Source organism: Saccopteryx bilineata, chromosome 3, assembly GCF_036850765.1.
Source record: "Saccopteryx bilineata isolate mSacBil1 chromosome 3, mSacBil1_pri_phased_curated, whole genome shotgun sequence".
NCBI classification, from domain to species: domain Eukaryota; kingdom Metazoa; phylum Chordata; class Mammalia; order Chiroptera; family Emballonuridae; genus Saccopteryx; species Saccopteryx bilineata.
Genome location: NC_089492.1, coordinates 256,493,845 through 256,507,314, shown reverse-complemented (window position 1 = coordinate 256,507,314; position 13,470 = coordinate 256,493,845). Strand labels below are relative to the sequence as shown.

At 43.3% G+C, this 13,470-nt stretch overlaps 1 protein-coding gene across 4 annotated transcripts in view; it reads right to left on the bottom strand.

Moving 5' to 3' along the window:
- GPBP1L1 (GC-rich promoter binding protein 1 like 1) overlaps window positions 1–13,470 on the bottom strand; it is a 56,316-nt gene that overhangs the window by 29,833 nt on the left and 13,013 nt on the right. For 3 of the 4 annotated variants that reach the window (XM_066269352.1, XM_066269351.1, XM_066269350.1), the window contains one exon: window positions 2,330–3,345. The gene's annotated coding sequence lies outside the window, so the exon portion shown is untranslated. The remainder of the gene's footprint in view (window positions 1–2,329; window positions 3,346–13,470) is intronic. The other variant, XM_066269349.1, reaches the window with a different exon arrangement.

Here is a 13,470-nt window from a genome sequence, read left to right as displayed (position 1 = left end):
CAGTCTGCTGAAGGCCCGCAGTCAAGGCACGTATGAGAAAGCAATCAATGGACAACTAAGGTGTTGCAATGCGCAATGAAAAACTAATGATTGATGCTTCTCATCTCTCTCCATTCCTGTCTGTCTGTCCCTGTCTATCCCTCTCTCTGACTCACTATCTGTGTAAAAAAAAAAAAAAGATCTGCCCTTGAGTCTCTCTAAACCAGGGGTCCCCAAACTACGGCCTGCGGGCCGCATACGGCCCCCTGAGGCCATTTATCCAGCCCCTGCCACGCTTCCGAAAGGGGAACTTCTTTCATTGATGGTGAGAGGAGCATAGTTCCCATTGAAATACTGGTCAGTTTGTTGACTTAAATTTACTTGTTCTTTATTTTAAATATTGTATTTGTTCGCGTTTTGTTTTTTTTACTTTAAAATAAGATATGTGCAGTGTGCATAGGGATTTGTTCATAGTTTTTATAGTCCGACTCTCCAACAGTCTGAGGGACAGTGAACTGGCCCGCTGTGTAAAAAGTTTGGGGATCCCTGCTCTAGACTACTGATCAGACTCTTAATTGTTATACTTAAGAGAAATCTTAAATCTTATACTTCAGAGAAATTGTAAACAAAACAATGGTTTGTGAATACATGACAATGAAAAATGCATAAAAACAAAAATGTGACAGCCTGGCCTGTGGTGGTGCATTGGATAGTGTCAACCTGGAATGCTGAGGTCGCTGGTTCAAAACCCTGGGCTTGCCCGTCAATGCACATATGACGAGGTGGCAATAAAAAAAGTGAAGCAACTGAGTTAATACTTCTCGCTCCCCAACCCCGCCCCCCCGTCAAAATCAATAATTTTTTTTTTTTTAGAGAGAGAGAAGGGAGGAGGAGCCGGAAGTATCAACTCCCATATGTGCCTTGACCAGGCAAGCCCAGGGTTTTGAACCAGCGACCTCAGCATTTCCAGGTTGATGCTTTATCCACTGCGCCACCACAGTTCAGGCAAAAAAATCAATAAATCTTCAAAAAAGAAAAAAAAAAGTGAAGTACCTAGAAGGTGATATGAAAGCTGATTAATTACTGATCTATATCAGAAAACCATTTTAAAAAAAGATTTTATTGATCAATAATAATCAATCAATAAATAGATTTATTGATTTTACCCCCGTAGAGCGAGAAGCATCAACTCACAGGTAGTAGTTGCTTTTATTATTGATTTTTCATTTTATTTATTTATTTGTTTATTTTGTCACAGTGACAGAGAGTCAGAGAGAGGGACAGACAGGAAGGGAGAGAGATGAGAAGCATCAATTCTTCGTTGTGGCACCTTAGTTGTTCATTGATTGCATTCTCCTATGTGCCTTGATGGCGGGTGGGGGGTGGTGGCTACAGCAGACTGAGTGACCCCTTGCTCGAGCCAGCGACCTTGGGCTCAAGCTGGCGACCTCAGGGTCTCAAACCTGGGTCCTCTGCATCCCAGTCCGACACTCTATCCACTGCACCACCGCCTGGTCAGGCTGTAGTTGCTTTTTTTATGTGCCTTGACCAGGCAAGCCCAGAGTTTCAAATCGGTGACTTTAGCACCTCAGCTTTCCAGGTCGATGCTTTATCCACTGCGCCACCACAGGTCAGGCCAGATGAACCTTAAGAATAAACACCTACTCAAAATTACAGATACTTATGAAAAGAGATTAATCTGCAAACTTCCATAACTTTTGGCAAAAGCAGTAGAAAAGATCTTCCTGGGGAAGGAAGATACAATCTTTTAAGAGTTTTACTTCTTCAAACACCAACTATTATCAGTTTTTGAGAGGTCCACTATAGTCTTCATATCACCTCACTAATATTTTCCAAAATTAAATATATCAGAAAGCAGTAGGTCCTGGCCGGTTGGCTCAGCGGTAGAGCGTCGGCCTGGCGTGCGGGGGACCCAGGTTTGATTCCCGGCCAGGGCACATAGGAGAAGCGCCCATTTGCTTCTCCACCCCCCCCCCCTCCTTCCTCTCTGTCTCTCTCTTCCCCTCCCACAACAAAGGCTCCATTGGAGCAAAGATGGCTTGTGCGCTGGGGATGGCTCCTTGGCCTCTGCCCCAGGCGCTAGAGTGGCTCTGGTCGCGGAAGAGCGACGTCGCCCCTGGTGGGCGTGCCGGGTGGATCCCGGTCGGGCGCATACGGGAGTCTGTCTGACTGTCTCTCCCTGTTTCCAGCTTCAGAAAAATACAAAAAAAAGAAAGAAAAAAAAAGAAAAAGAAAGCAGTATAGTTATCATGTTACATATATATATTGTGTGTGTGTGTATATATATATATATATATTATTTGGAAGTTAGACATAGGATAATATTTACCCCAGAGTGTAACCTCTGTGGTCCTGTTTCCTGAACTCCTTGAGTCTACCAGCTGGATTTCCCACGAGGTTCTCTTGTTAGAAGGGTGCTTAATAAGGCTGGCCAGCAGCACACCTTATGATGAAGCACAAAGAAGCCAGGCTCTGTGTGGATTACTCTCTCAGTCCCCTCAATTGCTCATCTTAAAACTACCTAGTTCCTGACACGTTTCCAAAAAGGGAAAGGGGAAAGGGGAGGGGGAAGGGGAAGATAAAAAGTATTTGTTACATTTAAAAAATGGGGGGATGGGGAAAGACCTATGTCTATGTTCACCTCATTCAACTTCCTTGAGTGATGGCACTATGATGTTGCTTAAATAGATAATACATGGACATTTGCACAGTGAGTACAAACACTGTTCATAACAAGGTCATAACTAGCAAGACAGGTAGACCTGCCTGGGCAAATAATGTCATCTAAATGACAGATTCAAAATATTAATATTAAAGAGCAATAAAAGATCCTCTGAGTACTCAACTCCAGGGGCAAAATATCCACATAACAAAGCCCTTAACTTACAAATCTCATTATTCTTACACAGCTGCTAAAAATAGTGTGCAGATATGTTTTTATACTTATTTAATCCTTCAAAATCTAAGGATATAAATCTTAAAAAAAAAAAATCAGACAGGAACTTGATATACTTTTCCCTCCAGCTTTCAAGGCAAATTTCTTGGTATAAAGCTTCCAAATGTATCTTCTATTTCTTTGGTCTTCACTATTTATAAATTCAGAGCAAAATTAAAACAAGTAGAAAGACAAGAATTAAGAAATAGTCAAGGAAAAAGTTCCAAAGCGAGGTTTTCTTCTCTTCAGTTTTCTATATTTCACTTGTTTTGCCCGTTCCTGAAGACTGAGACCGAGCTACTGGAAGGTGACTTGAAGAATCTTCTACTGCTTCATTAGAGAAGTCACTTATTATTTTGGATCCACTTCCATCATTATTCAATCATTTAAAAGGCCACAGGAATATAACACTATAAAAAAAAAAAAGATAACATTACCAAGAGGCAAACCCATTATATATAATTGCTAAAATCAGACTGTCAAATGATCATAAAAGTCCTAGGAGTCAAAACTCCTAAGTCTAATTTAGACATTAATGTGTCACCACCTATAGCAACAATACAATTGGTATAAATTTAAGGAATTTAGAAAAGTCATCTGAACAGTTTGCTTTTCTATATAAAACCATTTATCCAATTAGCTATCAAAGGTAATTCGGAAATGCAAATTAACAAGTCTATTAGATTTTCTCTCATACGAATAATACCTTGCCATAAATGGTCAAAAGCCATATAACTTCACCTTTTAATATCACAGCCATCAACTAGTTAGTACTAACCACAGCTAATTCCTTAAAAACAGAATGTCACCCCCTTCTCCCTCCACCTCTTGCAGCCAGTGACTGACTGGTTCAAGTGAGCGTTGTTCCCAAGCACTGAGGATAGCTGTTTGATTCGAGCACGGGCCCCAGACATGGATTGCCAGGTGGATCCTGGTCAGGGCACATGCAGAAGTCTGTCTATCTCCCCTACTCTCACTTAAAAAAAAAAAAGAAAAAAGTCTGTCATATCATTCCTCATATATTTACATATTTTTAGATACCTAGAGTTATCAATAGACTTAAGCCCATAAGTTTTTACTTAAAATATTCAGTAAGAGATGACACAAATATTTCAATGAATTCCTGACTATTTCCTAGGAGTTAGAAACTTTTTTGATATAAGAGAATGCTTGCAGCCCTGGCTGGCTGGTCCAGTGAACAGAATGTCAGCCTGGGGTACGAACGTCCTTAGGTTCGATCCCCAGTCAGGGCATACATGAGAAGTGACCATCTGCTTCTCTTCCCCCTCCCTCCCTCCCCCTTCCCTCCCATAGCCAGTGGCTCAACTAGTTCAACCACTGGCCCCAGGCAGTGAGGATAGCTGGGCTTGTTCTAGTACAACAGCCTCGGGTGCTAAAAATAGCTTGGTTGATTTGAGCATCAGGCCCCAGACAGGGGTTGCTGGGTATATGCCTGGTCAAGGTATACGCAAGAGCCTGTCTCATTATCTCTCCTCCTTTCATTAAAAAAAAAAAAAAAAAAGAGAGAGAGAGAAAGAGAAAGAAAGAGAACGCTTGCATCTGTGGGCAATTATGAAATACATTGGTAAATTTTAGTTTGGAGGTTATTATTCATATAATCAATTGGCTGCCTTGCTCTACTGTTTTAAGTTCATGGAAATAAGACATACCAAATTCAGGATAGTAAATACCTCTGAGGAAAAATAAAGGAAAAGAAATCAAAGAGAGATCATGTTGGACTTCAATCACATCTATAATGCATAATGCATTACTTCTTAAGTTGAGTGATGTGTATAAAACTATTCTCGGCCCTGGCTGGTTGGCTCAGTGGTAGAGCGTCGGCCTGGCGTGCAGAGGTCCCGGGTTAGATACCCGGCCAGGGCACACAGGAGAGGCGCCCATCTGCCTCTCCACCCCTCCCCCTCTCCTTCCTCTCTGTCTCTCTCTTCCCCTCCCACAGCGAGGCTCCATTGGAGCAAAGATGGCCAGGGCACTGGGGATGGCTCCTTGGCCTCTGCCCCAGGCGCTAGAGTGGCTCTGCTCTCGGCAGAGCGACACCCCGGAGGGGCAGAGCATCGCCCCCTGGTGGGCGTGCCAGGTGGATCCCGGTTGGGCGCATGTGGGAGTCTGACTGTCTCTCCCCGTTTCCAGCTTCAGAAAAATACAAAAAAACCAAAAAACTATTCTCTACACTTTCTATATACTTCTAATACTTAAAGAGTACTAATAGAGCAAGTGCACAATGATTTGAATAATGCAATTTTTAAGTTGAAATACACATATATGTATCTATAAATATAAATATACATTCATTCATAGCAATCACCCGGAGTATATCTAGTCCTTCAGCAAAAATGGAATAATCAGCCTGACCAGGCAGTGGCGCAGTGGATAGAGCGTCGAACTGGGATGCAGAGGACTCAGGTTTGAGGCCCCGAGGTCACCAGCTTGAGCGCGGGCTCATCTGGTTTGAGCAAGAAGCCCACTAGCTTGAACCCAAGATCGCTGGCTCCAGCAAGGGGTTACTCGGTCTGCTGAAGGCCCGTGGTCAAGGCACATATGAGAAAGCAATCAATGAACAGCTAAGGTGTTGCAACGCGCAATGAAAAACTAATGATTGATGCTTCTCATCTCTCTCTGTTCCTGTCTGTCTGTCCCTGTCTATCCCTCTCTCTGACTCACTCTCTGTCTCTGTAAAAAAAAAAAAAAAGGAATAATCATAAAAACTGACATTCTACTAGTTATAAGACATCTCAATTAGTTCCAAAAAATTAAACATTCCACATTCTCTAATCATGCCGTATTAAAATTAGAAAGTAACTCTCTCTTTGCAGTTCCCACTCTCCTTCCCCTCCTGAAGAAGTTCTATCCAAAACCATTAGGTGGGTGGGGTCAGGTGAGGTAAGGATCTGTCTGTAGCAGAGAGGGTGCTGCAGAGGCCCAGGGCAGTGTGCTTGCTAGGGCCTGACTAGAACTGAAGGGTGTCTATGTGTATTTCTGTGTGTGGTGGGGGGCAGGGAAATCTCTGTGTATCTGCCAGCAGCCATGCAGGATGTCAGAGCCCATTAGGCCACCCCAACCCCTGGGCCGCGGACCAGTACCGGTCCATGGGCAATTTGGTACCGGTCTATAAAGAAAGAATAAATAACTTACATTATTTCTATTTTATTTCTATTTAAGTCTGAATGATGTTTTATTTTTAAAAAATGACCAGATTCCCTCTGTTAACATCCATCTAAGACTAACTCTTGACGCTTGTCTCGGTCACGTGATACATTTATCCGTCCCACCCTAAAGGCTGGTCCGTGAAAATATTTTCTGACATTAAACCGGTCCGTGGTCCAAAAAAGGTTGGGGACCACTGTGTTAGGCAACACAAAGCAAGTATCCCAATAGGAAGGAGGTCCAATGCACAGTGGGAGCCTGAGTGGAATGAGAAGGGCATCCTGGCAGAGGGACAAGCCAAGTTGGTGGAGGACATTCATGCAGCAAGGAGCCTTGCACAGGTGTTACACCTGGGTGTGGTGAGGAAGGAGTTCAAGGGAGGATGTGGTAACTGGAGGTTAGTCATATAATTGGGAATTGATCAAACAGTAAAATATATTAGGGAAGAATGGGAGTCAATTTTCTTACTGTGTAAAAAAGGAGGTGATAATAAAGAAAATGTCAAAATAGAGTAACCAAAAACACTGAATAAATTTGCAACTATTACAGCTAGAGCAGTACTTAATAGAAATTTTTAAAACTTTTTTTTACAGATTTTATGACCAGGCTTTCAAACCAGTGATAGTATTCCAGGTTGACGCTTTATCCACTGTGCCTGCCACCTGAGGCCAGGCTTAAAAACTTTTTAAATTTTATTTATTTTAGAGAGGAGAGAGTGTGAAAAAGAGAGAGAGAGAAGGAGGAGGGGAGGAGCAGGAAGCATCAACTCCCTTAGGTGCCTTGACCAGGCAAGCCTGGGGTTTCAAACCAGTAACCTCAGTGTTCCAGGTCAATGCTTTCTTTATCCACTATGCCAGTAGTCCCCAATCCCCGGGCTGCGGACCAGTACCGGTCCATGGGCCATTTGGTACCGGTCTGCAGAGAAAGAATAAATAACTTACATTATTTCCATTTTATTTATATTTAAGTCTGAACGATGTTTTATTTTTTAAAAAATGATCAGATTCAACCAGTTAGAAGGTGACAGAAGACAACTGGATTTTGGGTGATGGAAATGCAGCACAATTAAATGTCAAAATAACGTAGAGATGTTTTCTCTGAACATATGAACCCTGATTTATCAATGTCACCCCATTAAAATTAATTTAAAATGGAAAAAAAATGACCAGATTCCCATCAGGCCAAAATCTTGTTGCTTCTAGAATCCTGCCTTTTCCTTCTTTGAAACTCACACAGCATCTAGCATGGTGCTTTCTATGTAGTAAGGATTCAAAAGCTTAATAAATTCTTATAAATTATATTAAAGAAAGAATGCAGAGAAATTGGAATCCTCATACATCATCCATAGAAACATTCAAATGGTGCAGCTGCTGTAAAAATCATCTGGTGGTTCCTTAAAAAGTTAAATCGAGTTACCATATGACCCAACATTTCTACTCGTAGGTATTTAACCAACAGAATGAAAACTATGTCCACATAAAAACCTGTAAGTAAATGTTCACAGTAGATTTAGTAACAATAGACACAAAGTAAAATAATCCATCCATTCTACCAGTAACAGATGAATACATAAACTAAATGTGGTATATCCATACAATAGAACATTACTCAGCTAAAAAAAAAGGAATGAAGTACCAATACATGCTACCAAATGGATGAACCTTGAAAACACTGATGGTCCTGGCCAGTTAGTTCAATGGATAGTCTTGGCTCAGTGCTAGGATGCCTCGGGTTTGATCCCTAGCTAGGGAACACATGAGAAACAACCAACTGCTTCTCTCCCTGTCCCTTTTCCTCTCGTAGCCAATGGCTAGCCTGGTTCCAGGGAGGCCCCGGGTGCTGAGGATGGCTCTGCTGATTCCAGCATCAGCCCCAGGTAGGGACTGCCAAATGGATCCCAGCTGGGGTGCATGTGGGAGTTTATCTCCCCTCCTTTCACTTAAAAACAAAAACATCATGCTGAGTGAAAGAAACCAGATACACAAAATGACATATTATTATATGATTCTACTGATGTGAAATACCCAATTACAGAGACAGAAAACAGATTAGTGGTTATCAGAGGCTAGTGGGGAGGAAGTCTGACTGCTTAATGCCAATGAGGTTTATGTCTAAAATAATGAAAAAGTTCTGGAACTAAATAGTTGTGATGATTGCAAAACATTGTGAATATACAGTGTGTCCGTAAAGTCATGGTGCATTTTTGACCAGTCATAGGAAAGCAACAAAAGACAATAGAAATGTGAAATCTGCACCAAATAAGAAAACCCTCCCAGTTTCTGTAGGATGATGTGGCAGCATGTGCACATGTGCAGATAATGACGCAACACCGTGTATACAGCAGAGCAGCCCACGGCCATGCCAGTAGAGATGTGGATGGTACAGAGGAAAGTTCAGTGTGTTCTGTGGCTCACTAAATTTGAATCCGTGACCAAAGTGCAATGTGAATATCAGCACATTTATAACGAAGCGCCACCACATAGGAATAACATTACTCAGTGGGATAAGCAGTTGAAGGAAACCGGCAGTTTGGTGGAGAAACCCGCTCTGGTAGGCCATCAGTCAGTGACGAGTCTGTAGAGGATATACGGGATAGCTACCTAAAGAGCCCTAAAAAATCTGTGCGTGAGCCCATATAGAACTGCACTGAATAGGTATGAAACTGGGAGAGTTTTTCTTATATTTGGTGCAGATTTCACATTTCTATCATCTTTGGTTGCTTTCCTGTGACCAGTCAAAAGTGCACCATGACTTTACAGACACATTGTACTTAATGCCACCAAACTGTACACTTTAAAAGGGTCAATGGTAAATCTTATGTGTATTTTGCTACAATCAAGTAATTTCAATAAAGCTTCTATATGTCAATAGAAATAGTCAATATTAAATGTAAGCAATGCTGTCTGACCAGGCAGTGGTGCAGTGGATGGAGTGTCGGACTGGGACGCAGAGGACCCAGGTTCAAAACCCTAAGGTTGCCAGCTTGAGTGCGGGCTCATGTTGTTTGAGCAAGGCACATATTAGAAAGTAATCAATGAACAACTAAGGTGCTGCAACGAAGAATTGATGCTTCTCATCTCTCTCCCTTCCTGTCTGTCCCTCTCTCTGACTCTGTCTCTGTCAAAATAAATAAATAAATAAATTTCAAAATGTTGCAATAATAATGGGTTGCCAATTTTATCTGGATAAGAATAACATTAGAAAAAAGACAACTCATATTCATGAGGGGCTGGATAAATCTGTCAGAAAGCAGCATGAGTGGTAACTAATGCATTAAGACATCCTGGAGCTGTCCTTACCCTGTAATACTTCTTTTCTGACTTTTTCTTTAGCTCTGTAAATATAACAGCTACTTAAAAAGCTTTGACAAAGCACTTTTCTTGTTTCTCTGGATTCTCTTCACCTCATTTCCAGGCCATCAGTTCTCAAAGTGGGTGACTTAAATTCATGCTTTATAAAGCATATCATGCACATACCTATACTCATGAATCCATCACAATGCAATATTTTTATTTTTTTATTATTAATTACATGGGCGACAGGGAGGCAGAGAAACAGACTCCCACTAGCACCCCAACCAGGACCTACCTAGCAAGCCCTCTATGGGGTGATGCTATGCCCGCCCATCTGGAGCTTGGTCCATTGCACTGCAACCAAGCTATTTTATTTTAGTGCCTGAGGCGAGGCCATGGAGTCATCCTCAGGGCCCAGGGCCATTCAAACCATGGCTGCAGGAGGGGAAGAGAGAATTAGAGAGAGGAGGAGGATGGGGAGGTGTGGAGAAGCAGATGGAAGCTTTTGTGTGCCCTGACTGGAAATCCGACCAGGGACTTCCACATGGTAGGTTGATGCTCTACCGCTGAGCAAACCGGCCAGGGCCTATTTTTACATGTTTACATATTTATCTCCCCTATAAATGGGGAGCACTTGGTAGGGATTAATAGCAAATGAGATAATTTCTTAGCACACACAGGATGCCTGTTAAATAATATAAGAGATGTTGAAAAAATAAAAGATAAGAAAACAAACAAACAGATGTTGACAATTCTATTATCATATCTTTCACCTTACTGTTCTCCTGAACATTCCTATTCCATAAACTGCAAAGTCCAAGATGATAACTCCTGCATATCCTCAGGTATTCACTGGCCCTAATATTTCCTTTCAGAACTAAGAATACTACTTACTTATGTTTAAATGTCTATCACTTTTACTTCCTAAGGGACTGAATAACCCTACAAGAATCTACACTCATTTCCTAACTGTATATTAGTTTCCCTTCTAAGTCCTCAATAAGGAAAGCACCAGGATTACCGGTTGAATACCTAGGTTTTGTTTTGTTTTTTAAACTTTTCCATTGACTTGAAGGGGGGAAGGGCAGAGAGTGAGGGCATTAACTCATTCTGCTTAGTTGTTCCTTTTAGTTGAGCAATCACTGGTTGCTTCTAGCATAATGCCCTGACCAGGGATCGAACCTGAAACCTTGATGCACTGGGACAATGCTCTATCCATTGAGCAACTTGGCCAGGGCCAGAAACTTAGTTTTTTAATTCTCACATTTGATACTTCAACACAGGAAGAGCCCAAAGTCGTTTTCTACCTTAGTATTTATTTTAAATTCAGTGGAGAAAAATTCCTATTTAAAAATTCATGGCCCTGGCAGGTTTGCTCAGTGGTAGAGTGTCGGCCTGGTATGCGGGGGACCCGGGTTCGATTTCCAGCCAGGGCACATAGGAGAAGCGCCCATTTGCTTCTCCACCCCCCTCCTTCCTCTCTGTCTCTCTCTTCCCCTCCCGCAGCCAAGGCTCCATTGGAGCAAGGATGGCCCGGGCGCTGGGGATGGCTCCTTGGCCTCTGCCCCAGGCGCTAGAGTGGCTCTGGTAGCGGCAGAGCGATGCCCAGGAGGGGCAGAGCATCGCCCCCTGGTGGGCGTGCCGGGTGGATCCCGGTGGGGCGCACACGGGAGTCTGTCTGTTTCTCCCCGTTTCCAGCTTCAGAAAAATACAAAAAAAAAAAAAAGAATTCATAAAGGAGATGAAATAAGACACCAAAAGGGGACATAAGACACCTTTTAAGATATTTTTCCCCTGCCCTGGCCAGATAGCTTAGAGTCATCCCAGTATGCAAAGTTGCCGGTTAGATCCCTGGTCAGGGCACATACAAAAACAAATCAGCCTGACCAGGCAGTGGCGCAGTGGATAGAGCATCGGACTGGGATGCCGAGGACCCAGGTTCGAGACTCCTAGGACGCCAACTTGAATGTGGGCTCATCTGGTTTGAGCAAAGCTCACCAGCTTGGACCCAAGGTCGCTGGCTCGAGCAAGGGGTTACTCGGTCTGCTGAAGGCCCACGGTCAAGGCACATATGAGAAAGCAATCAATGAACAACTAAGGTGTCGCAATGCGCAACGAAAAGCTAATGATTGATGCTTCTCATCTCTGTTCCTGTCTGTCCCTCTCTCTGACTCTCTCTCTGTTAAAAAAAACAAACAAAAAAACGAATCAATGTTTCTGTCTCTCTCTCACCTCCTTCCTCTTTCAATAAAACCAATAAATACAAATGAAAAAGAAAAAATTTTTTTCCCACTACAGCATTTTTCTGTTAAGAAAATACTTAATACCATAGTTACTAATATTGAAAAATGAAGCCTGCTGTTATTATATGATTGGGGTCCAATAAGCAGAAAATCTACTTCTAGTACAAACTATTCTCTCTCTCTCTTTTTAAAATTTTTCTGAAGTTAGAAGTGTGGAGGCAGTCAGACAGACTTCCGCATGAGCCCGACCAGGATCCACCCCGCATGCCCAGCAGGGGGTGATGCTCTGCCCATCTGGGGTGTTGCTTCGCTGCAGCTGGAGCCATTCTAGCGCCCGAGGTGGAGACCATGGAGCTGCCCTCATCTCCCAGGCCAACAGTGCTCCGATGGAGCCTTGGCTGTGGGAGGGGAAAAGAGAGATAGAGAGTAAGGAGAGGGGGAAGGGTAGAGAAACAGACAGGCACTTCTCCTGTGTGCCCTGGCCAAGATTCGAACCCAGGAGTTCCTCACATGGGGCCAATGGTCTACCATTGAGCCAACCGGCCAGGGCCCAAACTTTTTTCTTAAGTGAAGGAGAGGGCTAGAGAGGGAGAGAGACAGGAAGAGAAAGAGGGAGAGAGACAGAGACAGGAAGGGAGAGAGATGTGAAGCATCAACTCGTAGTTGCGGCACTTTATTCACTGATTGCTTTTTCACATGTGCCTTGACTGGGGGGCTCCAGCTGAGCCAGTGATGCCTTGCTCAAGACAGAGACCATGGGGTCATGTCTATGATCCCATGTTCAAGCTGGCGACAACAGTTTCAAACTTGGGTCCACTGTGCCACACCACCTTGTCAAGCTCTAGTACCAACTTTATGCCAACAAATTTACTTGTCAAAAAATATATACTAAGCCCTGGCCCGTTGGCTCAGTGGTAGAGCGTCGGCCTGGCGTGCAGGGGTCCCAGGTTCGATTCCCGGCCAGGGTACACAGGAGAAGCGCCCATCTGCTTCTCCACCCCTCCCCCTCTCCTTCCTTTCTGTCTCTCTCTTCCCCTCCTGCAGCGAGGCTCCATTGGAGCCAAGATGGCCCAGGCGCTGGGGATGGCTCCTTGGCCTCTGTCCCAGGTGCTAGAGTGGCTCTGGTTGCAACAGAGCGACGCCCTGGAGGGGCAGAGCATCGCCCCCTGGTGGGCGTGCCGGGTGGATCCCGGTCGGGTGCATGCAGGAGTCTGTCTGACTGTCTCTCCTCGTTCCCAGCTTCGGAAAAATACAATAATAATAATAATAATAATAATAATATACATACTAAAAATAAATATAACTAAAAATTTTATATATTACTCTAATCATAAGAGATATACATGTGAACCCTAGCCAGGTTGCTCAGTGGATCGAGTGTCGTCCTGGTGGACTGAGGTCAGTTTGATCTATGGTCAGGGCATATACAGTAACAATCAATGAGTGCACAACTAAATAAACAACTCAGTGGAACAACAGAGCTGATATTTCTCTCTCTCACACCCCCCCACTTCCTCCCTCTCTCTCTCAAATCACTGGAAAAATTAAAAAAAAACAAGCAAGCAAGCAAAATGTCAAGAAAAAAAAAAGATGCGTACTTGATATGTAAGTGTTCTGATATAATATAAAGCACTACAGAAAACATTACCTTGAATCACTCACAAATTCCTATTTTTAAAACTGGAGTCAGGGCCCTGGCCTGTTGGCTCAGTGGTAGAGCATCCGCCCAGCGTGTGGAAGTCCTGGGTTCAATTCCAGGTCAGGGCACACAGGAGAAGTGCCCATCTGCTTCTCAACCCCTCCCCCTCTCCTTTCTCTCTATCTCTCTCTTCTC